This window comes from Saimiri boliviensis, chromosome 3, assembly GCF_048565385.1.
Source record: "Saimiri boliviensis isolate mSaiBol1 chromosome 3, mSaiBol1.pri, whole genome shotgun sequence".
Lineage (NCBI taxonomy): Eukaryota > Metazoa > Chordata > Mammalia > Primates > Cebidae > Saimiri > Saimiri boliviensis.
The window spans coordinates 120,846,154-120,870,895 of record NC_133451.1 but is presented as its reverse complement, the minus strand read 5'-3'; positions in this window follow the sequence as shown (position 1 = coordinate 120,870,895).

Below are 24,742 nucleotides of genomic sequence, written 5' to 3'. Positions count from 1 at the left end.
ACATATACACCATGGAATACTACACAGCTACAAAAAAATAAAATAATAAAATTACGTCCTTTGCAGCAACATGGATGGAGTCGGAGGCCATTATTCTAAGAAAATTAATGTAGAAATGGAAAACCAAATACTGCATGTTCTCACTTACAAGTGCTGGCTAAACACTGAGTACACATAGATACAAAGGAGGGAACAACAGACGCTGGGGCTTGCTTAAGGGTGGAGGGTGGGAGGAAGGTGAGGATCGAAAAATTACTCATAGAGTACCATTCTTGCTACCTGGGTGATGAAACAATCTGTACACCAAACCCCCGTGACAGACAATTTACCTGTAGCCAACCTGCACATGTACCCCCTGAACCTAAAAGTTGGAAAGAAAAAAACAATGTGTTCTAATTAAGCATGATTTTTATTTTCTTACCTAACTTTTCCATATTTTCCAATTTTCTATGATAAGCAATGTCTTTCTTTTTTTTACCTCCTGCTACCATGGGACTCACAGAATCACAAAGAATATCTTCACTCAGAAGTCTAATAACTATCTCAAGCTCAAAAAAGTCCGAACTGAATTCTTAATTGCACCCCCAAATTCTACCTTACCCGTACCACAGCCTCAGCCTCCCAATCTCAGTTAAAAGCAACTCTATTCTTATGGTTGCTCAGGACAAAACCAGTTATTTTTCAACTACCTTCTCTCATACTTTCCATAAAGCCTATGAGGAAATCTTATCAATGATACCTCAAAATGCATGCAAATCTGGCTATTTCTCATTAACTCCACTGCTGCTCCCCTAGTCTAAGCCAACGTCCCTTTCCTTGATTTCTGCAATATTCTCTTTTTTTTTTTTTTTTTTTTTTTTTTTGAGATGGGATTTCACTCTTGTTGCCCAGGCTGGAGTACAGTGGCGTGATCTCAGCTCACTACAAACACCACCTCATGGGCTCAAGCAATTCTCCTGCCTAACCTCCTGAGTAGCTGGGATTACAGGTGCCCACCACCATGCCCAGCTAAATTTTGTATTTTTCGTTAAAGACAAGGTTTCACCATGTTGGGCAGGCTGCTCTCAAACCCCTGACCTCAAGTGAACCAACTACCTAGGCCTCCCAAAGTACTGGGATTACAAGCATGAGCCACTGCACCCTGCCTATTTCTGCCATATTCTTCTAATAGTTCCCCCTGTGTCTTCCTCTCCATTCCTGTGGTCTATTCTCAGTATATTACAAGATAGAGCCTTTAATAACACCAGTCAGATCATGTCACTGCACTGCTCAAAATCCTGCAGTGACCTCCTAGTCACTCAGCTTTAAAGCACTGAAAATGAGAGGGAATCTGAGTAATCACAAAATAGTTTCTTCTATTTGGATAGATTTTCTTATTTCCATAGATTTAAGGAATGATTTGGTAAGATCATCCAAATAGAAAAAAAAGAACCATTCTGAATAGTTTCTGATCTCACCACATCATTCCCTAAAAAAATACAAAGCGAACTCATAACAAAACCAAAACACCATGGACAACAAAACTAGATGACAAACCAGCTCACAAACTCCAAAATACAAGTTCGTGGAGACAACCAACAGCAACCACATGAATGTTAATGTGGTGGAAGAAAGAGGAAGCAACAAGGCATCTGAAAACTGGGAACAGGAAACACCAAAGCAGCCATAAACCAAATCACAGCAGACCTATGTGAGAACACCAGTTGAAACTAGGAAGGGTTTCATCAAACCAGAAAGTGACTATAAGGACCACTGGTAAGTTCTGAAAGGACACAGGGAAGGATGGGAAACATGAACTTGAAACCAACCAACCAAAGGTCCTTTCCAAGACAGGACATTGCACTGAGTAGAAACTTCTGGGAGCAGAATCGGAATTGGGCTATTACAATGGTGACAGAGGCAAAGGAAAGAGAAGGCCCAGATACAACTGAGGGAGGGATATAGAGTCAGGAAATCTCAGAAAGTGAGTCACTGTATTAACACTTTACCAGAACAAAACCAAAAAACAAATTAAAAACAGGAGAGGGAGAGATACGAAATTAGTAAAGACGCCTTGAACTGTTCCTCCTTCTAAAAGCTTGAGAAAACTGTTTTCAGTAAAAATGAGTGACAAAAAAGTATTTGGTCAAATATCATAAAGAGTTGTTAAAAGAAAACAGAGAATAAGAAGAGTAACACTCCTATGGACAAAAAAAGATATACTCACAAACCTCTAAAATTGTAACATGATTTTAAAACAAGCTAAAAGACATTGAGAAAATAATACATAAATCATAATTTCAAAAACTTAGAAATAAGGTGGTAAGAGCTTTTTAAACTATTCCCTGTGCTTCTTAGGGATACAACATTAACTGATATGCCAGTACCGGCCATCATTATAATACATTATTACATTATTATTATGTACTTCATACAATAATGTTGGTCCCCATGACTAACATATGGTACTATAAATGCTTAATCATAAGTAGTGCATTCTACTATAATGTATGTAACATTATTACAAGACATACATATAAGCATGAATTAAAATTGCTTAACTGTAATAAATTACTGTAAACTCCACATTAACCTTACCTACATGACTATTATTTTGTACATAAAATTCTTAATCCCACATCATACATATTATGGTTCATCAAACATAGCTTATTACAGTCAGAAAAATCCTTCTCAACATGGATATCCCCTACCAAATTTTGGTCTCTTTCATCCTCCGAGAAATCAGCAACCTGCTCAGACATACCACTCCTGTTACTGGTTAAGAGGGTGATAGGACTGATACCATCGAGATGTCTAATTTAAGGGGAACATGTGGGCAATCTTAATAGTATGGCCCTGAGGCCAGAACCAGATGCCAGATATAGATATACTCTAGGCACCTCCCTGGTCCTGTCTTTTCCCAGTCCATTCTCTTGCCTTACCATGGCCCTGGCCCCTTTGGGTCCTGCCTTGTTTCTGGTCCTACCCTGTCCATGTTCCAAACCTGACTCTGGTCTTGACCTTCCCTGTCCCTGCTCTGCCATCCCCTGCCCCTGTCCTTGTTCTACACTGGCCCTGCCCTGCCTTCGCAAAATCGTAGCCCTCCCTTGCTCTGGCCCTGAACTTGCCCAGTCCCTGGCCCTGAAATGCCCTTTCCTGGCCCTGGTACTTCCCTGCTTCTGGCCCTTTCCCAGCCCTGGTCTTGGTCCTGTCATGTTTCTGGCTGGGACCTTGACCCTGGTTTTACCCTGGCCATGACTTTTGGCCATACCCTGTTCTAGCCTAGCCCTGATCTGCTTGGTCCTGGTTCTGGTTCTGCCCGGCCCTGTACTTGATCTGGATCCTCCCTGATCCTGCCTTCTCTCTGGCCCTGGCCCTGGCCTGGCTTTGGCCCTGGTCTAGCCCCTGGCCCTGTGTTGGTCCTGGCCTGGCCCTGACCCTGTGCTATCCCAATCCTGCCCTGGCCCTGACCTCACTCTTGTTCTGGTCTTGCTGCTTTTCCCTGACCCTGCTTTGCCTTGACCCTCAACCTGTCCCTAGCCCAGCCCTGGCCTCAGCCCTGGCCTTGGCCTGGCACTGGCCCCTGCTTCTGACTCTGGTCCTGCCATGGCACTGCCCCAGCCTTGTCCTAGACCTGGTCATGGCCTTGTCTCTGCCCTGCCCCTTGCATGGACCCTGGTCTTGACCCTTCCCTACTTAAGCCTTTACCCTAACCCTGGGCTGGCTCTGGCCCTGATTTGTTCGAGCCCTGCCCTGGTAAACTGTTCTGACCCTAGCCCCATACCTGGCCTTGTCACTAGCCTGGCCCTAGCCCTGTTACTGGTCCTGCCATGTCAGTGGTCTGCTCTGGCTTTGTCTTAGTCCTGACATTGTCCTTTCCTTGTCTTGGTCCTGGTCCTGTCCCTGCCCCAGACCTTCTCTCGCCCTGGTCTGGACCCTGGCCTTGCATTGGACCTGCCCTGCCTTTACCCTGTGCTATCCTGGTCTGGCCCTGCCCTGTCGCAGCACTGATCTGGCCCTGCCATTTCCTGGTCCTACAATTGCCCTGCCTAACCCTTCCCTGGCACTCATGCTTCCCAGGTCAGGCCCCAGTACCGTCTTGCATCGAACCCTGATTCAGCCCAGGACCTTCCCTGATCCTGCCTCAGCCCTTGCACTCAGGGATCAGAGTCACTCAGCCCTGGTGCTACCTGGCCTTGCCATGGCACTTGCCCTGCCCTTTCTATGGCTTGGCTCTGGTCCTGCCCTGCTCTTGCCCTGCTCTGGCATAGCTCTGGACCTGGTCCTGCCATATTCCTGGCCCTGGCCCTAACCTTGTCCTGGTCCTACTCCTGGCTCTGACCTATCATGGTCCTGCCCTTCTGTGGCCTGGTCTTGACCTCACCCTGCATGGTCTTGCAATTCACCCGGCGTTGGTCTTGCACTGGTCCTACACTACCCAGTCTATGTCTTAGCCCTGGCCCTGATTTCTCCCTGGGCTTACCCTGGCCCTGCCCCGGACGGACACCAGACCTAAACTGTCCATGGCATGACCGTGGTCCTGCCCGGCCCTCCTGTGCCCTGGTCCTGCCATGTAATGGGCTCAGTGCTTTTCCTGGTCCTGTCATGCACTGGGCCCAGTGCTTGCCCTGGCTCTGTTCCTAGTCCTACCCCTGCTATGCCCCTGCCCTTCAGTTGGCTATGCCTTGAGCTACCTTAGTCCTGCTGCTCTATCCTGCTATCTCATCCTGACCCAGCCTTTGATTTTTCCTTGTCCTGTTCTGCCCTGGCCATGCTGGTGCTATGGACTCTCCCTAGCCCCACCTTGGCCTGGCCCTACACTGGCCCTGCCAATGTATGTCCCAGCCCAGACTGGGCATCCACTGAAACTGGACCCCCTCAGGCCTGCCTTTTCTCTGGCCCCTCCTTGGTCCTGTGATAACTGTGTACCTTCCCTGGCTATGGCAGAGCACTCACCCTGCCCTGCCCATGCCATAGACCTGACCATGCCCTGTGCTGGCACTACCATGCCCTGATTCTGCCCTGGCCCTGTGCTATCCTAGTCCTGCCTCACCCTTGAACTTGCCCAAGCCATACCCTGGTCTGTAACGGCCCTGCCTACCCTGACCTTCCTCTGCCCTGGCACTCCCTTTGGTCTGCCCTGGCCTTGTCCCCTCCCTGGCCCTGCCTTTTCCCTGACCCTTCTCTGGACGTGCCCTTGCCCTGGCCCCTTCCTGGCCTTGCCTTATTATGGGTCCTTCTCTGTCCATGTCTTACCCTGAACTTTCCTGTCCCTGCATTGCCATCCCCTGCCCCTGTCTTTTCTCTACACTGGCCCTGGCTTGCCTTGGCTCTGAGTTACCCTACCCCTGCTCTGCCCTGGTCCTGTCATGTCCCTACCCTGACCCTGAGATTGCCCTGATACTGGGTCTGGTACTGGCATTGGTCTTGTCATAACCCTCGCTGTGACCTTGCCCCTGGTTTTCTCTGGCCATGGCCCAGCTATGGTCCTGCCATGTCTCTGGCCCTGCCCCGTTTTGCTCTTGCCCAGCCCAGACTGGGCACTGCACTGCCCATTACCCTGACCCTACCCTGCCCTACACTTCCCCCATCTCAGGGTCCTGTCCTGGGCCTGCCTTTGATTTGGCTATGACCCTTAGGACGACTGCCACTCGTCCTGCCACAGTCCTGACCTTGACTTGGTCTTGGTCCTGCCCTTGCTCTGGCCTTGACCTGCTTGCGACCCTAGTGCTGTCTTGGTCCTGTCCCTACCCAGGCCCCTAGCTACCCTGTCCTTTCCTTGGCCCTTTTCTATGCTGGTCCTGCCATACCTTTGTCCTGCCTTTGACTTGGCCCTGCTCTGAGCATGGCCTTAGCATTCGGCCTGACTCTACTCTGACCTGGAACTGTCCCTGCAGTGCCTTTCCCTGGCCCAGCCTACTGTTACCTACTCCATTCTGGCCCTGCCGTGGCCCAAGTCTAGCCCTGCACTTATCAAGGACTGGACCCTAAACCTGCCCTTGCCCTTCCCTTGCTCTTCCATGTTCTTGCCTTGCCCTCACCCTGCATCAACCATGTACCGGCTCTCTCTACCTACACACGGTCTGGGCCCTGCCTTCTCACCAGCCTTGCCCTGTCCCTGTCCCTGCCCTAGGCTGACACTTGGCCTATCCTGTCCATGACGTGGCCCTGGTCCTATTCTGTCACCCTATATCTTGGCTCTGTACTGGCCTCACCTTACCCTGACCCAGTGCTTGCCCTGGCCCAGTGCTTGCCCTGGCCCTGTTCTTAGTCCTGCTCCTCATATGGCCCAGCCCTGCTTTTGGCTATGCCCTGTGCTATTGTAGGACATTACTACACTGGGTGTCGCCCTAACCTGTCCTTCTCCTGCCCTGTCCCAATCTTTCCTTTGTGCTAGTTTTGGTACTATCCTGGCCCTGCCCTTGCTCTGGACCCTCAATGGTCCTGCCTTCTCCATGGTCCTGCCCTTGATTTGACACTGTCCCTGGACCAGTATTGGCCCTGTCTTCCCCCGGCCCTTCTCTGTCCTTGACCTTGCCTTGGCCCCTTTTTGGCCCTGCCTTGTTATGGGTCCTGCTCCGTCCATGGCAAGGGCACAGCCCCTGGCTTTGCATTGATCTTGGCCAGGCCCTGTGCTATCCTAGTCCTGCCCTGGCCCTTAACTTGTCCTGGTCCTTGTCTTGCCCTTTTGCCCTGGCTCTGCCTTGACTTGGACCTCACTCTGTCCCTAGAGAAGAGCTTGCCCCAGTCCTGACCTTGGACTGCCACTGCCCATGCTCCTGACCATGGTCCTGTGAAAGGTCTTGCCTTGCCATGGCTCTGCTTCAGCCTTGTCATAGACCTTGCCATGGCCTGACCCCTACCCTGGTCCTGGCACAAACCCTGGCAATGACCCTTCCCTGCTTAAATCTTTACCTTGACCCTGGCCTACCCTGAGCCTGTCCTCATTCTTATTTGCCTGGGCCCTATACTGGTATGCTGCTCTGGCCTTAGCCCTGACCCTGGTGCTGTCACTGGTCTGGCCATAGCCCTGCTGTGGCTTTACCTTGGTCCTGGCATTGCCCTTTGGTCCTGGTCCTGGCCCTGACCCTGTCCTAGTGCTTCTCTGGCCCTGGTCTGGCTCTGCATTGGAACTGCCCTGCTTTGCCCTGTGTTATCCTGGTCTGGCCCTGAGCTGGCACCAACCTGGCCCTGTCAAGACCTGGTTCTTCCATTGCATTGTCCAATTCTGCCCTGGTTTTGTCGTGGTCTTGCCCTGTCCCTGAACCCTCCCTGATCCTTCCCTAGCCCTGTCCTGGATCTAACCCTTACTCAGCCCTGGACCTTCCCTGACCCTGCCTCAGCATTCGCACTCAGGACTCCTTGTCATTTCACCCTACCTCTACTTGGAGCAGCCTTGGCACTTGCCCTGACCTCTCTATGGCCTGGATCTGGTCCTGCGCTGCCCTTGCTCTGCCCTAGCACAGCCATATCCCTGGTCTTGGTCCTGCCATATTCCTGAGCGTGTCACTACACTTGTCCTAGCACTAACCTGTCATAGTTCTGCCCTCCTATTCCCTGGCCTTGCCCTCACCCTGCATTGGTCTTGCACTATTCCTGCTCTACCCTGGCACTGCCTTGGCCCAGACCCTGCCTTCTGTGGGCCTGGACGTGTCTGGTTTTGCTCTAACCCTCCCCGAGCTGACACCAAAATGACTCTGTCCATTTCATGACCTTGTCACTGCTCTGCCCTCATGTGCCCTGGCCCTGCCAAACCCTGGGCCCAGTGTTTGCCATGGCCCTGTTTCTAGGAAAGTGAATTATTCTCACTATTAAATAATACATGCATATAAATAAAACACCACTTTAATATGTTTGATATTAGCATCCCATACTAAGTTCTATTTCAAAAGAGGGTTATAGTGGGAACAAAAAATGAAAATCTTATGTTGTCCTTTAGATGACATCTTCTGCTAACACTATGACCAAAACAGCAAACTTACTAGCACACTGTGAAAATGTGCAATTACATCTAGAACTAGAAGTAGATGGCAATGCTTTGCACTTTTTCCAATATCCTTTTAAATTCTTAAATTTAATAATTTAGTAATAATGGGTTAATCCATATGTAACATCATTCTCTAAAGATTCATAATAGGAAATAAAATCTAAAATTTGATGTAAGAAAGAAAAAGTTCAATTTAGTATTAGTAACCCAAATAATAAATGCTGAGGAAAAGAAATTCATACCTGAAACTACCAGAAAGCATGAGCACTAAAACAAATTAACACCTGAGGCTTTGAGGATTCACATTATATTCAGAACTGGCAAAATTCAGGAAAAAAAAGATTTTTTAAAAATCCAGAGGAGGGCAAAATGGCCAACTAGACACAACCAAGTGAAACAGCTGTCACCAAGGGATTGAGATGACTGTGCACTCCTAGCAGATCTTCAGAGGGGAGGCACTGAGAGGGAATGCAAGTAAGACACGGAAGCTGAGCTGAAGAGGGAGAAAGCTGGGAACCCCACACGAGGTGACTGCACACATAGACTTGTTTCTTGACCCAAATAGTTCTGGGTGAATGGGTGAGTTGACCCTGCAGGGAGCAACCTGCTCTCACCATAAGCATCTAGAACTCCAGTAGGAGGGGACCCCTCAAGCACCAAAGACACTTGAGCTGACAGGGAGAGATGCAAGAAGTGGTAGGGGTGGCTGAGCACAGTGGCTCATGCAGGTAATCCCAACAGTTTGGGAGGTTAAGGGGAGCAGATCACCTGAGGTTGGGAGTTTGAGACCACCCCAACCAACATGGAGAAACCCCATCTCTACTAAAAATACAAAATTAACTGGGCATGGTGGCACATGACTATAATCTGAGCTACTTGGAAGCCTGAGGCAGGAGAATCACTTGAACTTGGGAGGAGGAGGTTGCAGAAAAAAAGCAGGGGTGTCAATGAGTTTCAGACAAAATGGACTTTGAACCAACATAGATAAAAAAGGACCAAGAAGGCTATTACAAAATCTTAAAGGATTGAATCCAATGAGAAAATCTAACTATCCTAAACAGATATGAACCCAATACAGCAGTATGCAGATTCATAAAGCAAACTCTTAGAGAACTTCAAAGAGATTTAGATTCCCACACAATGTTACTGGAAGACTTTAACACCACACTGACAGTACAGATCACTGAGACAGAAAATTAACAAAGATATTAGGGACCAGAACTCAGTACTGAATCAAATGGACCTGACAGACATCTACAGAGCCCACCACCCAGAAACAAAATATACTTTATTTTCATCATCAGATGGTACATACTCTAAAATCAATCACATAATCAGATATACAGCCCTCCTCAGCAGATACAGAAAAACAAAAATCATAACCAATTTCTCAGACCACAGTGCAATCAAATTAGAAATCAAAACTAAAAAATGTACTCAAAACCATACTATCACATGAAAATTTAATAACCTACTCCTGGATGTGTTTTGGGTACATAATGAAATTAAGGCAGAAATGAAGATCTTTGAAACTAATGAGAACAAAGTTACAACGTACCAGAATCACTGGGACACAACTAAGGCAATTTCAAGAGGAGAATTTATAGTCGTAAAGGCTCAAATCAAAAAATTAGAATGATCTACCTTAAACAACCTAATATCACAACCCAAAGAAGTAGAGAACCAAGAGAAAACCAACTCTAAAGCTAGCAGAAGACAAAAATAACCAAAATCGGAGATCAAGTGAAGGACATAGAGATATGAAAAACTATTCAAAAGATCAATGAACCGAAGAGTTTAACTTTTGAGAAAATTAATAAAATATCTAGATGAATGAATAAAAGAAATAAGATCCAAATAAACACAACCAGAAGTGTCAAGGGCAATATTATCACTGACCTCACAGAAATACAAATAACCATCAGAGAATATTGTGTACACCTCTGTACCCATAAACTATAAAATCTAGAAGAGATGGATACATTTCTGGACACATACACCATCCCAAGATTGAACCAGGAAGAAACTGAATCCCTGAACGGTCTAATAATCCCTCCTCCTAAATTCCAAAGAATTTAGGAGAAGGGATTCTCCCTAACACATTTGAGGAGGCCAGCATCATCCTGATACCAAAACCTGTTAAAGACACAACAAACAGAAAACTTCAGGCCAATAAATATCCTTGATGAACATCAATGCAAAAATCCTCAACAAAATACTGACAAACTGACCCCAGCACTGAATTCACCATGAACTAGTAGGCTTTATCCTTGGGATGCAAGGTTGGGTCACCATATGCAAATCAATAAATGGGATTCACCACATAAACAAAATTAAAGACAAAAACCGGCCGGGCACAGTGGCTCAAGCCTGTAATCCCAGCACTTTGGGAGGCTGAGGTGGGTGGATCACGAGGTCAAGAGATCGAGACCATCCTGGTCAACATGGTGAAACCCCGTCTCTACTAAAGATACAAAAAAATTAGCTGGGCATGGTGGCACGTGCCTGTAATCCCAGCTACTCAGGAGGCTGAGGCAGGAGAATTGCTTGAACCCAGGAGGCGGAGGTTGCGGTGAGCTGACATCGCGCCATTGCACTCCAGCCTGGGTAACAAGAGCGAAACTCCATCTCAAAAAAAAAAAAAAAAAAAAAAGACAAAAACCACACAATTACTGTAACAGATGCAGAATAGTCTTTCTATAAAGTTCCACACTGCTTCATGTTAAAAACTCTCAGTGGACTAGGTATAGGAGGAACATATCTCAAGATAATAAGAGTCATTCATGACAAACCCACAGCCAACATCATACTCAATGGGCAAAAGCTGGAAGCATTCCCCTAAAAAACCAGCATAAGACAGGGATGCCCTCTATCATCGCTCCTATTCTACATGGTATTGGAAGTCCTGGTCCGAGCAATCAGATAAGAGAAAGAAATAAAAAGCATCCAAACAGGAAGAGAGGAAATTAAACTATACCTGTTTGCAAACGACATAATCCTATATATCTAGGAAACCCCATAGTCTTGACCTAAAAGCTCCTTAAGCTGATAAAAAAACTCCAACACACTTGGTATACAAAATTAATGTACAAAAATCCCTAGTACTCTTGTAGACCAACAACAGTCAAGACAACAGCCAAATCAGAAATACAAGCCCATTCACAACTGCCACACACACAAAATAAAATACCTAGAAATACAGCTCACCAGGGAGGTGAAAGATATGAACAAAAAGAACTGCAAAACACTGCTCAAAGAAATCAGAAATGACACAAACAAATGGAAAAATATTTCATTCTCATGATTAGGAAGAATCATGATCACTTAAACAGCCATACTGACCAAAAACAATTCATAGAATCAATGCCAATGCTTTTCAATTAAACTACCAATGACATTCTTCACAAAACTATAAAAATGATTTTAAAATTCGCATGGAACAGAGCCCAATAGCTAGTGCAATCCTCAGCATAATAAATAAATAAATAAATAAATAAACAAAGTTACCAGACAAAACAAACAAAACAAAACAATTTACCAAAATGAAAAAAAACATTTGAGTTACCAGAGTTCTTGCACCAGTTCTTTCTCATCTCTGCATGTAGGGGTTCCTTTAACTTCAGTGTAGACTGAGTACAGTCAACAGACTTCTTTTCTGGATGCTTTCACAGGACTGACACTTTACTCAGGTCTTAATTTGAAGGTGACTTCTTGCCTTTGGTTTCAGAGGGGAATGTCTTAGCAAGGCGTTTTTGGTGTTGAGGTTTTCAGATATGATCCAGGAGGTGGGACTTAGGAATACTGGTCAGTTGGTAAACTCTTGCTCGGTTGTGTGGATCCTCTATGTTGAATCACAGTTGCAGCCGTGTTCCTTCCCAATACTCTTGAAAGTATGGATTCCTCTCCCCTTGAGTCCTGGCTGTAGATTGCAGGTTGGCACTCCTGGGTTGCCCACTGCAGCTCTGGGGCCATCTCAATGTTTATGTTCCTTCCTCAACTTGGAGGCACAGAGAAAAGGACCTTAGCAGTAGTTGACACAAAGGGTCTTTTGCATGCCTCCTGGGGGATCCACCCCAGAGAGATTCAGGTCAGCAATCTCTCAGTGCAATCAGCCCAGGATGGAGGGTCTGTGCTGTGGGCCCAAGCTGGAGGTTCCCAGTCTGGTAGTGAGCATAGGGGAGCTTGCGATCCATGGGAGACAGACTGGCTTCCTCCACTCCTTGGGTCAACTGCAGCTTATTGGAAGTGTGAATAAAGGACACAGCGTTTTTGCTCCTTCATTAGTCCAAGGATAGCAAGGGCAGTTCCACTGCAGAGGCAGTGGCAGACAGGCTTTCAGTGGCCCCTGGAGGCTGTGTCCATGGAGTTGCTGAGTTGCTTACTGGCTTAGAAGCTTTCATGAGGGATGGCTTGAAGCCCAGGCCTGAAGGACTTGCCTGGTGAGTAGTTACAGGAATGGCAACCCATGTAACAGTCTGGTCAGTTATTCTGCAGGTCTGCTGCCATAGGCTGGGGACCTGCTTTGGTCCCTAGTTGCCTCAGATTTTTCAGTTCCTGGAGGTATGAGGGTTGCAAAACAGCAAAGATGGCAGCCTGCCCCTCCCTGTTGGAGCTCTGTCCCAGGGAGTTAGGGACTCATGTCAGCCTGAATGCATCCGCAGGACATAGCTGGAAAGACCTTGGTTGGCAGTCCCACTGAGTTAGGAGAAGTGGGATTCATGCTGCATTTTTTAAAAAGCACTCTGGCTATGTTTTTGTTGAGTGGCTGTCCTGTGCTGGGGATCTCCTTCCGTCCACAGTCACCTTGTTTACTCCAACACGAAGGAGTGGACAAGGGCTACATTGCCCAAACTGCAGAGATGGTGGCCAGTCTCTCTAACTGGGAACTCTGTCCCAGGGAGGTTTGGAACCTCTGTCTGCCTAGAGTGGCTGGACACGCTGGCTGAAAGGTCCCACCCAGTGAACAGGAGTGGGATCAGGGATCCACTTGAAAAAGCAGTCTGGCAACGTTTTCATAGAACAGATCCCAGATGGCTTTTTAAAGCAGGTCCCTGATACCAGTGTTTTCCACTGACAGAGATCTGAAACATCCCCAGGAAGAAATTCCCAGAGAGAAAGGCGGGTTTCTTTGCTGTTTGGGCAACTTAGCCATTGTATCCTTTGGGTTTTAGAGAGTTCAAGCTGATTGGGGGTGGCAGTGCCAGCCCAGTCTGGCTCCATGCCAACCTCAGTGAGTGGGACCTCCCAACTAGAGTCTCCAGGCACTCTTGCTAGTGCTTTCCAGCTGATAGAGGTTTGATGTCTCTCTGTGACAGAAGGAGGGGCAACCCACCATCTTTGCTGTTTGGATGGCTGGGCAGATCCAGCTTTCTGGCTTAAAAGTGAACCAGAGACCAGGAGCAAAATCATACCTCCAGCACAGCACAGCTACTCCATGATAATATGGCCAGACTGCTTTTTTTTCTAAAGTAGTGAGAGATGGACTTGCCTCTTTTTGGGTTGACTGCAGCCTGTTGGAGGTGTGGATAAGGCAGGTAGGGTCTCTACTCCTTCACTATTCCAAAGATAGCCAGGGTAGTTCCACTGTAGAGGCAGTAGCAGAGAGGCTTTCACTGGCTCCTGAAGGCTCTGTTCTGGGCATTATAAAGCTGCTACTGGCTTGATATCTCTGGTGAGGGATTGCTGGAAGCCCAGACCAAGAAGACCAACTCAGTGAAAAGATATGAGAATAGGCATTCACGTTACACCCTGGAGACTTTTCTGTAGGGTTGCTGTGGTATGCTGGGTGCCAAATCCTATCCCTATTAACCTCACCTCTTCCAGTACCTAGAGGTAACACAAGTGAAAGCTGTGAAACAGCAAAGATGACGACCTGCCCCTCTCTCCCAGAGCTCTGTCCCTGGGAGGTATGGAACTGCTGCTGGCCCAAACACATCTGCAGAAGGTGACTGGAGACCCCAGTTGGGAGACCCCAGGGAGAAGGAACAAGATCAGGGCCATCTTTAAAAAGCAGTCTGGTCTCATTTTCATAGACCAGATGTGCTGTGCTAAGGGTCTGCTTCAGCCCCCAGTCACCCAGAACGCTCCAAAGTGCAAAGGCTGGAATAACTAAGACATCCAAATGGCAAAGAGAGCAGCTTGCCTCTTCCTCTGGGGGCTTCATCTCAAGGAGGTTAGAAACCTCTGTTGGCTCGCAAACACTGGCAGGGGTAGTTGAGGACCGCTGCCAGGAGGTCTCACTCATTGCGGAGGAACAGGATCAGTGACCTACTTTAAAAAGTAGTCTGGGCTGGGTGCAGTGGCTCACAGCTGTAATCACAGCACTTTGAAGTAGTGGATTACTTGAGATAAGGAGTTCAAGGTCAGTCTGCGCAACATGGCAAGACCGTGTCTTTATTAAAACTACAAAAAGTAGCTGGGTGTGGTGGCGTATGCCTGTAGTCCCAGCCACTCCGGAGGCTGATGTGGGAGAATTGCTTGAACTGGGAAGGCTGAGGTTGCCGTGAGCCGAGATCATGCAACTGCACTCCAGCCTGGGAAACAGAGGGTGATTTTGTCTCAAAAAAAAATCATAAAGCAGCTGAGCAGTATTGGGGGTCTGCTCCAGCCCCCAGATGCCTCAGACTGAAGGGTCCTGGCCCTCCTTCTGGGAGGTCCCATAGAGTGAGGTTTAAAATGTCTGTCAGCCAAGGATCACTGGTGGGGGTGGCTGGAGACTCCGGTTGGCAGGCTCCATAAAGTGAGGAGAAACAATCCTGGACACACAGGAAAGCAGCCTGGCTGTGTCAGGAGAAACAGGATGAAGACCTGCTGAAGCACAGCGCAACACAGCCGTTCTATGAAAACATGGTGCTGCTCTGCCCTCCTCTAACCTGGTACTGCCCTGGCCATGACTTGACTCTGGACCTCCCCTGTCCCTGCCTAAGCACTGGAGCCACCCTGATCCTTCCTTGTTTTTGGCCCTCCGTTCTCTATGGCCTGGCTCTGGCCCTGCCTTAAACAGGCCATACCCTTCCCTGCCCTGCCTAGTCCTGATCCTGCCATATTTCTGGCCCTGGCCTTACCCTTGAACCTGGCAGTGCCACACCCTCTCTCTGCCTTTGCTTTGTCTTGGTTCTGGTTCTGCCCTGGCCCTACCCTTAATGTGGCCCTGTCACTGGTCCACTTTTGGCCCTGGCCCAGCCCCCTGGCCCTGACAATACCCTGGCCCTGTGGTCCTTCCCTAAGTCCTTCCTAGTCCTTCCCTGGCCGTGACCTCATCTTGGCCCTACTGTGGCCCTGCCTTTGGCTTGCCCTAGCTCTGATTCTGCCCTTCCCTTGTTCTTGCCTTGCCCACCCCCGGCCCTACCTTTTCCCAGTTCATTCTCTCGCCTTGCCCTTGCCCCTTTCTGGTCCTGCCTTGTTTCTGGCCCTACCCTGTTCATGTTCCAAACTTGACTCTGGCCCTGGCATTCCCTGTCCCTGCTCTTCCACCTTCTGCCCCTGTCCTTGCTCTACACTGGCCTTGCCCTGCCTTAGCTCTGCACTAGCCTAGTCCTCCCCTGCCCTGACCCTGCGCTGTCCCTGAACTTGCCCAGTCCCAAACTCTGGCCCTGCAATGCCCTGACCTGTCCCTAGTTCTGCCCTGCTTCTGACCCTGGTCTTGGTCCTTATCCTTCTGGCTGTGACCCTGCCTCTGGTTTTTCCCTGGCCATGACCCATCCCTGGTCCTGCCCTGACTCAGGCCCTGATTTGGTTCTGGTCCTGTTCTGGCCCAACCCTGACTCAGCACTGCCTGATCCTAGACCTGGTCATGGCCCTACTCCTACCCTGACCCTGATCCTACCCTGGCCCTGGCATGGGCCCTGGCCCTGACCCTTCCCTGCTTAAGGCCTTACCCTGACCCTGGCCTAGACATGGCCCTGACACTGTCCTGGCTCTAATTTGCCTGTGTGCTACCCTGGTAGGCTATTTGGACCCTAGCTATGTCACTGGCCCTGTGACTGTCATGGCCCTAGCCATGTTGCTGGTCATGCCATGGCCTGGCCCTGATCTGGCTTTGTCTTGGTCCTGGCATTGCCCTTTTCTGGTCCTGGCCCTTCACCGGTGCTTCTCTGGCCCTACTCTGGACACTGGTTCCGCATTGGACCTGTCCTGCCTGTATCCTGTGCTATTCTGGCCTAACCCTGCCCTGTTCCAGTGCTGATCTGGGCCCTGCCTTGTCCTCCCTTGTCCTCCCATTGCCCTGCCCAATCCTGCCCTGGTTTTCCCCTGGCCCTACCCTGGCCCTAACTCCTCTCGGGTTCTGCCCTGGTCTTGTCTTGGATCTAACCCTGACTCAGCCCTGGACCTTCCCTGACCCTGCCTGAGCCCTTGTACTCAGGGCTTAGTGTCACTCAGCCCTGGCACTACCTGGCCCTGCCTTGGCACTTGGTCTGCCCTGGCACAGCCCTGGATCTGGCCCTGACATATTTCTGGCCCTACCCTTGTCCTGGCCCTGATCTGTCATGGCCCTTCCCTTCTGTGTCTTGGCCTTGCCCTCTCCTTGCATTGACCTTGCACTGGTCTGGCACTACCCTGGCTGTGCCTTGGCCCAGGCACAGACTTCTCTAAGCCTGGAAATGTCTGGCCTTGCCCTGGTCTGTCCCTGGGCTGACCATGGGCCTACTCTCCTTAACATGAACCTGGCCCTGCCTTGCCCTCATCTGCCCTAGCTGTGTTATGCCATGGTCCCAGTGCTTGCCCTAATCTTGTTCCTACTACTGCCACTGATATGGCCCTGCCCTGCTTTTTGGCCATACCCTGAGCTACCTTACTCCTCCTCTGCTCTGTATCTACCCTGGCCATACCCTGCCCTGGCCCAGTCTTTGCCTTATCCTGATCCTGGTTCTGTCCAGTCCCAGCCCTTGTCCTGGATTCACTCCGGCCCTTTCCGTGCTCTGGACCTGTCCCTGATCCAACCTTGGCCTGGCCTTGCACTGGCCCTGTCTATGTCCTAGCCCACACTAAACATGCATTGGCACTGGACCCACTTGATACTTGCCTCTTCCCTGACCCCTGCTTGGCCTGTCTTGTCCCTGGACCTGCCCTGGCTATGGCGCAGAGCTGACCCTGCCCTGTTCATGCCATAGACCTGACCCTGCCCTGGCTCTGCCATGTCCTGGTTGTGCCCTGGCAATGTCCAGCTCTGTCCTTCCCCAGACCTGTCTTTGCCTTGTGCTATCCTAGTTCTGCCTCAGCCATGACCTTGCCCTGACTCTACTTTGCCCTTGTCTTCACCCTTCCCTGGCTCTGCCTTTTTCTTGGCCCTTCTCTACCCTGGCCAGGGCGCTGCCATGGCCCTAATTCTGTCCTGGCCCTGACTTGGCCAAGGTACTCTCTCTGCCACTCGTCCTGCCATAGCTCTGACCCTCACTTGGCCCTAGTCCTGCCTGGCCCTGCCGTGTCCTGGACCTGTCCCTGTAGTGTCCTCCCCTGGCACAGCCCTAATGTTCCCGAGCTTGTCCCAAACCTGCTGTGGCCTGGTCCCACCCTGGCCCCAATTTGTCCTGGTTTCCCCTCACACTGCATTGACCCTGCACTGGCCCTCTCTGCCTTCACACGGCCTTGTCGCTAGTCCAGACATCTCCCTGGCCTTGCCCTGGTCCTGGTCCTATGCTACCCTGGGCAGTCCTTGGGCCTACCCTGTCCATGACACGGCCCTGGCCCTGCCTTGTCATCCACTGTCCTGGTCCTATCCTGGCCCCATCATACCCTAGGCCAGAGCTTGCCCTGGCTCTGCTCCTAGACCTGTACCTGCTATGGCTCTGTGCAGCTTTTGGCCATGCCCTGTGCTATCCTAGCCCTGACCTGCTTGGTGCTGCTTCTGATTCTGCCTGGGCCCTGCACTTGATCTGCACCCTCCCTGGTCCTTCCTTCTCTCTGGTCCTTTTACTGTCCTGGCCTTTGCTCTGGCCTGGCCCCTAGCCCTGCCTGGTCCTTCTCTGGCCCTGCTTTGCCTTGACCCTCACCCTATCCTTAGCCCAGTCCTGGGAATCCCTGACCTTGGCCTGGTAGTGGCCCCTACTTCTGACCATGGCCCTGCCGTGGATCTGCCCCAGCTTTGTCCTATACCTGGCCATGGCCCTGCCCCTTCCCTGCCCCTTGCATGGATCCTGGTCTTGACCCTTCCCTACTTGAGACTTTACCCTAACCCTGGCCTAGACCTGACCCTGATTTATGAGAACCTTGCTGTTGTACACTGTTCTGGCCCTAGCCCCATACCTGGCCCTGTCACTAGCCTGGCCCAAGACCTTTTGCTGGTCTTGCCATGGCCCTGGCCCTGCTGTGGCTTTACCTTGTTCCTGACATTGCCCTTTCCTGGTCCTGGTCCCAGGCCCTGCATTCGACCTGCCCTGACTTTGCTCTGTGCTATCCTGGCCTGGCCCTGCACTGTCCCATTGATGACATGGACCTGCCATTCCCTGGTCCTCACATTTCCCTGTCTAACCCTGCCCTAGTCCTGACCCCTCCCTGGCCCTGCCCTGGCATGGATCAAACACTGACACAGCCGAGGATATTTCCTGACCCTGCCTGAGCCGTTGCACTCAGTGCTGTGTCACTCAGCCCTGGCACTAACTGACCCTGCATTGGCACTTTCCCTGCCCTCTCTCTGGCCTGGCTCTGGTCCTGACCTGCCCTTTGGCTGTCCTGGCACAACCCTGGACCTAGTCCTGCCATATTTCTTGCCCTTGGCCTAATCTTTTCCTGGTCCTACTCCTGGCCCTGACCTTCCATGTCCTGCCCTTCCATTCCCTGGTCTTGATCTCACCCCGCATTGGTCTTGCACTGGTCCTGCACTACCCAGGCTCTGCCTTAGCACTGGCCCTGACTTCTCCTCAGCCTTACCCTGGCCCTGCCCTGGACTGACATCAGACCTACACTGTCCACGACATGACTTTGTTCCTGCCCTGCCTCCCTCTTCCCTGATCCTGCCACGCGTTGGTCCCAGTGCTTGCCCTGTCCCTGTTCTTAGTCCTGCCCCTGCTATACACCTGCCCTGTTGCTGGCTGTGCCCTGTGCTACCTTAGTCCTGTTGTGCCCTGTTCCTACCCTGCCCTGGCCCAACCTTTGACTTTTCCCAGTCCTGGTTCTGCCCTGGCCAAACCCTTCCTATGGACTGTCCCTAGTCCAACCTTGACCGGGCCCTACACTGGCCCTGGCAATGTCCTGGCCCCACACCAGGCATCCATTGACACTGGATCCACCCTAGGCCTGCCTTTGTCCTGGCCCCTCCTTGGCCTTGCTTTATCCCCTGGACCTGCCCTGTCTATGGCACAGTGCTCACCCTACCCTGGCCATGCCATTGATCTGACCATGCCCTTCCCTGATCCTACCATGCCCTAGTTCAGCTCTGGTCCTGTGCTATCCTAGTCCTGCCTCACTCCTGACCTTGCCCCGGCCCTATCCTGGCCTGCAATGCCCCCTTACAAAGGTCTTGCCCTGCCCTGGCACTCCCTTTGGTCTGCCCTGGCTCTAGTTCTGCCCTAATCCTACCTTTTCCTTGGCCCTTCCCTGGCCCTGAGTTTTCCCTGGCCCTTCTCTGGATTTTCCCTTTCCCTGGCCCCTTTCTGGCCCTGCCTTCTTGTGGGTCCTGCTCTGTCCATTTCTAGGTCCTGATCTTCCCTGTCCCTGCACTGCCATCCCCTGCCGTTGTCCTTGCTCTGTCCTTACTCTACATTCACCCTGGCCTGGCTTGGCTCTGAGCTATCCTACCTCTGTTCTATCCTGGCGCTAACATGTCCCTGCCCTGACCCAGGGTCTTCTCTTACCCGGGGTCTGGTCCTGACATTGGTCTTGTCATGTCCCTCACTGTGACCTGGCCCCTGGTTTTTCCCTGGCCATGACCTAGCCCTGGTCCTGCCCTGTCTCTGCCCCTACCCAGTTTTGCTCTTGCCCAGCCCAGACTGTGCACTGCACTACCCATTACCCTTACCCTACCCTGCCCTACACTCCCCATGCCAGAGTTCTTCCCTTGGCCTGGTCCTGACTTAGCCATGACCCTTACTCTGCCATTCGTCCTGCCAGAGCCTTGACTGTAACTTGGCCCTGGTTCTGTCCTGGCTCTGGCCTTGACCTGCTTCTGGCCCTGGCCTTGCCTTAGCCCTGGCCCTACCCAGTCTTCTAGCTACCCTGGCCTTTCCTTGCTCTCTGCTATGCTGGCCCAGCCATGTCCTGGCCCTGCATCTGCCTTGTCCCTGCTTTGAGTGTGGCCTTGTCATTCGGCCTGGCCCTGCTATGCCCTTGACCTGGCCCTGTAGTGCCCTTCCATGGCCAAGCCCTACTATTACCTGTTCTATCCTGGTCCTGCTCTGGCCTCACCTTAGCCATGCCATTGAACCTGCCCTTTCCCTTACCTTTCTCTTCCATTCCCTGGTATTGCCCTCATCCTGCATCAACTCTGCACGGGCCCTCTCTGCCTTCACATGGCCTTGGCCCTGTCTTCTCACCGGCTTTGCCCTGGCTCTGCCCTGGGCTGATGCTTGGCCTGCCCTGTCCATGACATGGACCTGGTCCTATCCTGTCATCCTATATCCTGGTCCTGTACTGGCCCCACAATACCCTGACCCAGTGATTGCCCTTTCCCAATGCTTGCCCTGGCTCTGTTCCTAGTCCTCCCCCTGATATGGCCATGCCCTATACTATTCTAGCCCTGTACTTCACTGGTCCTGGCCCAAACATGAACTTCTCTTGCCTTGTCCCTACCTTTCCTTTGTCCTGGTTTTGATTCTACCCTGAGCCTGCCCTTGCTATGGACCCTCTCTGGTCCTGCATTCTCCATGGTTATGCCCTTGCTTTTGCCCTGCCCCTCGACCTATCTTGACCCCGCTGTTTCCCTGGCCCTTCTGTGGCCTTGTCTTTGCCCTAGCCACTTTCTGGCCCTGCCTTGCTATGGGCCCTGCTCTGTCCATGGCAAGGACATGGCCCCTGGCCATGCGTTGGCCCTGGCCTTTCCCTGCTATCCTTGTCCTTCCCTGCCCGTGAACATTCCCTAGTCCTGGTCTTACCCTTTTGTCCTGACCCGGCCCTGTCTTGGCCTTCATCCTATCCCTAGGCCCAGCCTTGACCTTGGACTGGCCCAACCGTGTCCTAGAACTGGCCATAGCCACCCAATGCCAGGCCAGACCCTAAAGCACTCCTATTCCCCATTCCAATTTCTCCAACTTGCTACTGCTGCCACCATTAATTCCCACTGCAACACTTACCAGTGCTGCTGTCACTCTCCATGCACTGGCCCACCCTACAGTACTCTTACTCCTCCATGCACGGCCTTCTACCTCTCCAGTTGAGCTGTAGTCTCTGTGGTCGTCACCACCACAACCACAGGAGGTGAGCCACAGGGCCATGCCATCAGCAGGCTCCAACCTCCAGCTCACCACAGGTGACTCATTCTTCACCTCCCCCTCCAGCCTGGCTTGGAACAACTGGACTGGCAAAGCCATAAAAACCTAGAACCAGATACAGAAAGTGGTGCTCTTAGAGCCTTGTCATGCTGGCCACTGGGTGGCAGGGGCCGGTTTCAGTGAAAGCACACACCCATCTTCCGAAGTCCAGCCTCTCCTCCTGGCCCATGTTGGCCTCCTGGCCTGGGGTGGGGACTGGAGACATCACAGTGCCCAGTGCTCCTTGAGGAGCAGGAGCAGCAGAAACTCAGACCCAGCCAGCCCTCCCCAACCAAGTAGCCACTCCTCTTCCTGATGCCTCCACCCATAGGGCCTGGTGACACTGTGGTGCCCACCACATGCCCTGGGGTCCCAGACAGTCGCCACAACATGGAGCTAGAGTTTGAGCACTGGGAGACCATGGTGGGTGTGGAGGCCCTGCCATGTTCTGAGGATTGCTGCAAAAACTCTGCACCTCATGTGCTACAACATGAGCAGGCAGAGTTCTGCCTCTAGGGCCTTGAGTCCAGGAAAAGGAGAAAAGGCCCTTTCCTTGGAGACCACCAATGTCCCCTCCATCTCTGCAACCCACCACTGGTGGCAGCAGTGCAGCCCTCAATAGCGCCCCTAACCTGGACCTCTCTGCTGGCAGTGTGGCCCCCAGATTATACCCCAACACATCCAGAGCCCACCGCAGGAAGTGGAACCCCAATAGTGCACCTAAACCACCCCATGCCACTGGTAGTGTAGCACCTGATAGTGTCCACAGCCCATCCCACCAGAGGCATTGCAGCACTTGACAGTGTCCCAAACCAACAGGGCCTTGGACAGCACTTCAACCTCCTGTCACAGACAGTGAAACCCCAGGTTAGTGCACCCAACCAACCCCCCTACCCAACCTTCCTCCCTCCCACCACCATGAGCAGTGCAGCACCTGATAGTGCCCCTAAAACCACCCCCCACTCCCAGCATTGTAACCCTGAGAAACCCAGTCAACCTGCCACCTGCCTCGGGCAGTGCAGCAGGTGATAGTGCCCCTAAACCACCACCATGCTGCCAGCAGGACAAGCACACAGCCTGCCTCCAACCCCACCCCCGACCTTGGATAGTGTAGGCCCTGATAGTGAGGCCAAGCCACCCCACTGCCAGCAATGAAACAGAAGATAGTGTCCCCCATCAGCCCCTTCATGGCAGGCAGTGCAGCCCTTGGCAATGCAGCTCCAATAGCACACCAAACCCATCCCCTCTGGAGATGGCATCTACCCCACAACCTTCTACCACTCTAGCAGAGTTGCAGTCTCCCTCACCACCCAACCACAACCAGGCAAGCTGCTGTGGCACAGGCTCAAGCCTCCAGCATGCAGCAGGTGGTCCCCCTTTCTCCTTGTCCTCTAGCTGGTCAGAGAAGTTCCTGCTACTGGCTGGCATCCTATGGCTCCAGCGGCCCTCCTACCACTCCTCCTACCACTCTGGGCATGCTCCTACCCTCTGGCCTGCCCTCCTACTGCTCCAGCCTGACTTCCTACCACTCTGGCCACCCTCCTACCACTCCAGCCGTGCGGCAGTCTTCGTGGCCACCACCCACTTCAGTGATGCCAGCCACAGTGCTGCAAACTGCAACCTCCCACATGTAGCAGGTGGCTCCCCTCGCCCTTCTCCTGGTCCTCTAAGCCAGGAACAGAATAGCTCCTCAGGAAGATACACAAGAGCCTGGAAGGCTTTCTCAGCATGCTTTCTATACTGAGGTTATGTACATGGTTCCTGGACTACATATTCTGATTGGATGAGAGAAAAACCACTAGGCCTACTCTGTTTGGGCTTTATTTTCATGCTCTGATTGGTTGTCCTAAGACTTGCTCTCATCCAGTCAGAACACGTAGTCCATGCACTTCGTGCATAATCTTGGTATACAAATGGTGCTGCAGGGCCGTCAGTCCATTCCAGGCTCTTCTGTGTCTGCTAGCTGAGCTGCTGCATGCCAAGCTTACAGGACCAGGAGACGGGAGAGCCAGCCACTGCATGTTGGAGGCTGGGGCCTGCAGTGCACCTGGCCTCGCTGTGGGGCCCCACCTCCCTTGCTGCGCTGCCTCCCCATCCTCGCCACACTGCCTCGCCATCCTCGCTGCGTGGCCCAGCCTCCCTCGCTGCGAGCCCCGCCTCCCTTGCTGCGCCCACCGCCTCCCTCGCTGCACGGCCCCGTCTCCCTCGCTTCACGGCCCTGCCTCCCTGGTTGAGCGCCCAGCCTCCCTCACTGTGCGCACCGCCTCCCTGTGCACGGTGGCAACCAAGGAGTCACAGGCTGGAGAGGTCGCGGGGGAATAGTTTTGGGACAGATGGAAGGCCAAGGAGGGTGGTTAGTGCCAAAGGAAAAAGACATAAGGTGTGGCAAAAAGACTGGGGAAAACGTTGTGTGAAAACTATTTTGGGGTAGAGGCGGGGGGGTAAACAAGGTGGTGAGCAGAAAGGAGAGAAGTTTTGTGGAAAGACAGGGGGAAAAGTTTTTGGCAAGATGGGAAGAGAAAAGAGTGGTAACTGGGGGAGAAAAGAGAGCATGGTGAGGGGGGAACAGGGTGTGAGCAGGAGGGAGAGGAGGTCTGAAAAAAACACAGCTGGGAGAAAAGAATGGCAAGGAAGATTGTGGATAAAAAGATTTTGGGCAGATGCAGAAAGGAAGAGGGTGGCGAGTGGGAGAAGAAAAGGGGGTGCAAACGGAGGGGGAGAGAGTGGGCAAGCAGGAGGGAGAGAAGGTTTTGTGAAAAGACAGAAAAGTTTTTAGGTAGATGCAGGTAAAGAGGGTGGTGAGTGAGAGAAGGATAAAGAGGGTGGTGAGTGGGAAGGAGAAAAGGTTTTGTGAAAATATGATGGACAGGAAAGAAAGATGGTGCAGAAAGAAAACGAAGGTGGATAAAGTGTTCAGATAGACAGAGGGGGAAGAACATGGCAAGTGGGAGGAGAAAAGGGGGTGGCCAGAGAGAGTGGGGTAAGAAGGTTGGGAAAAAGATGACGGGGAAAATAGTTTGGGGTAGAGAGAGGGCAAAAAAGGTGGCAAGCGGAGAAGGGAAAGGAGGGTGAGCAGGAAGCAGGTAAGGTTTTGTGAAAAGAAGGTGAGGAAATATTTTGGGGTAGATGGAGAAGGGTGGCAGGGAGGAAGGGGAAAACAGTTTTGGGGTAGATGAAGTGGGAAAAGAGGTGCTGAGCAGGAGTGGGGAGAAGGCCTTGGGAAAAGATGGGGGAAAATGTTTTTGGGTAGATGGAGGAGCAAAAGAGGGTGATAAGAGTGGAGGGGGAAAGAGGGTAGGAAAGAAAAGGGAGGAAAGGAAGGAAATGGAAGGAAAGGAAGGAAGAACATTGGGAAGAAATGGTGGAGAACAGT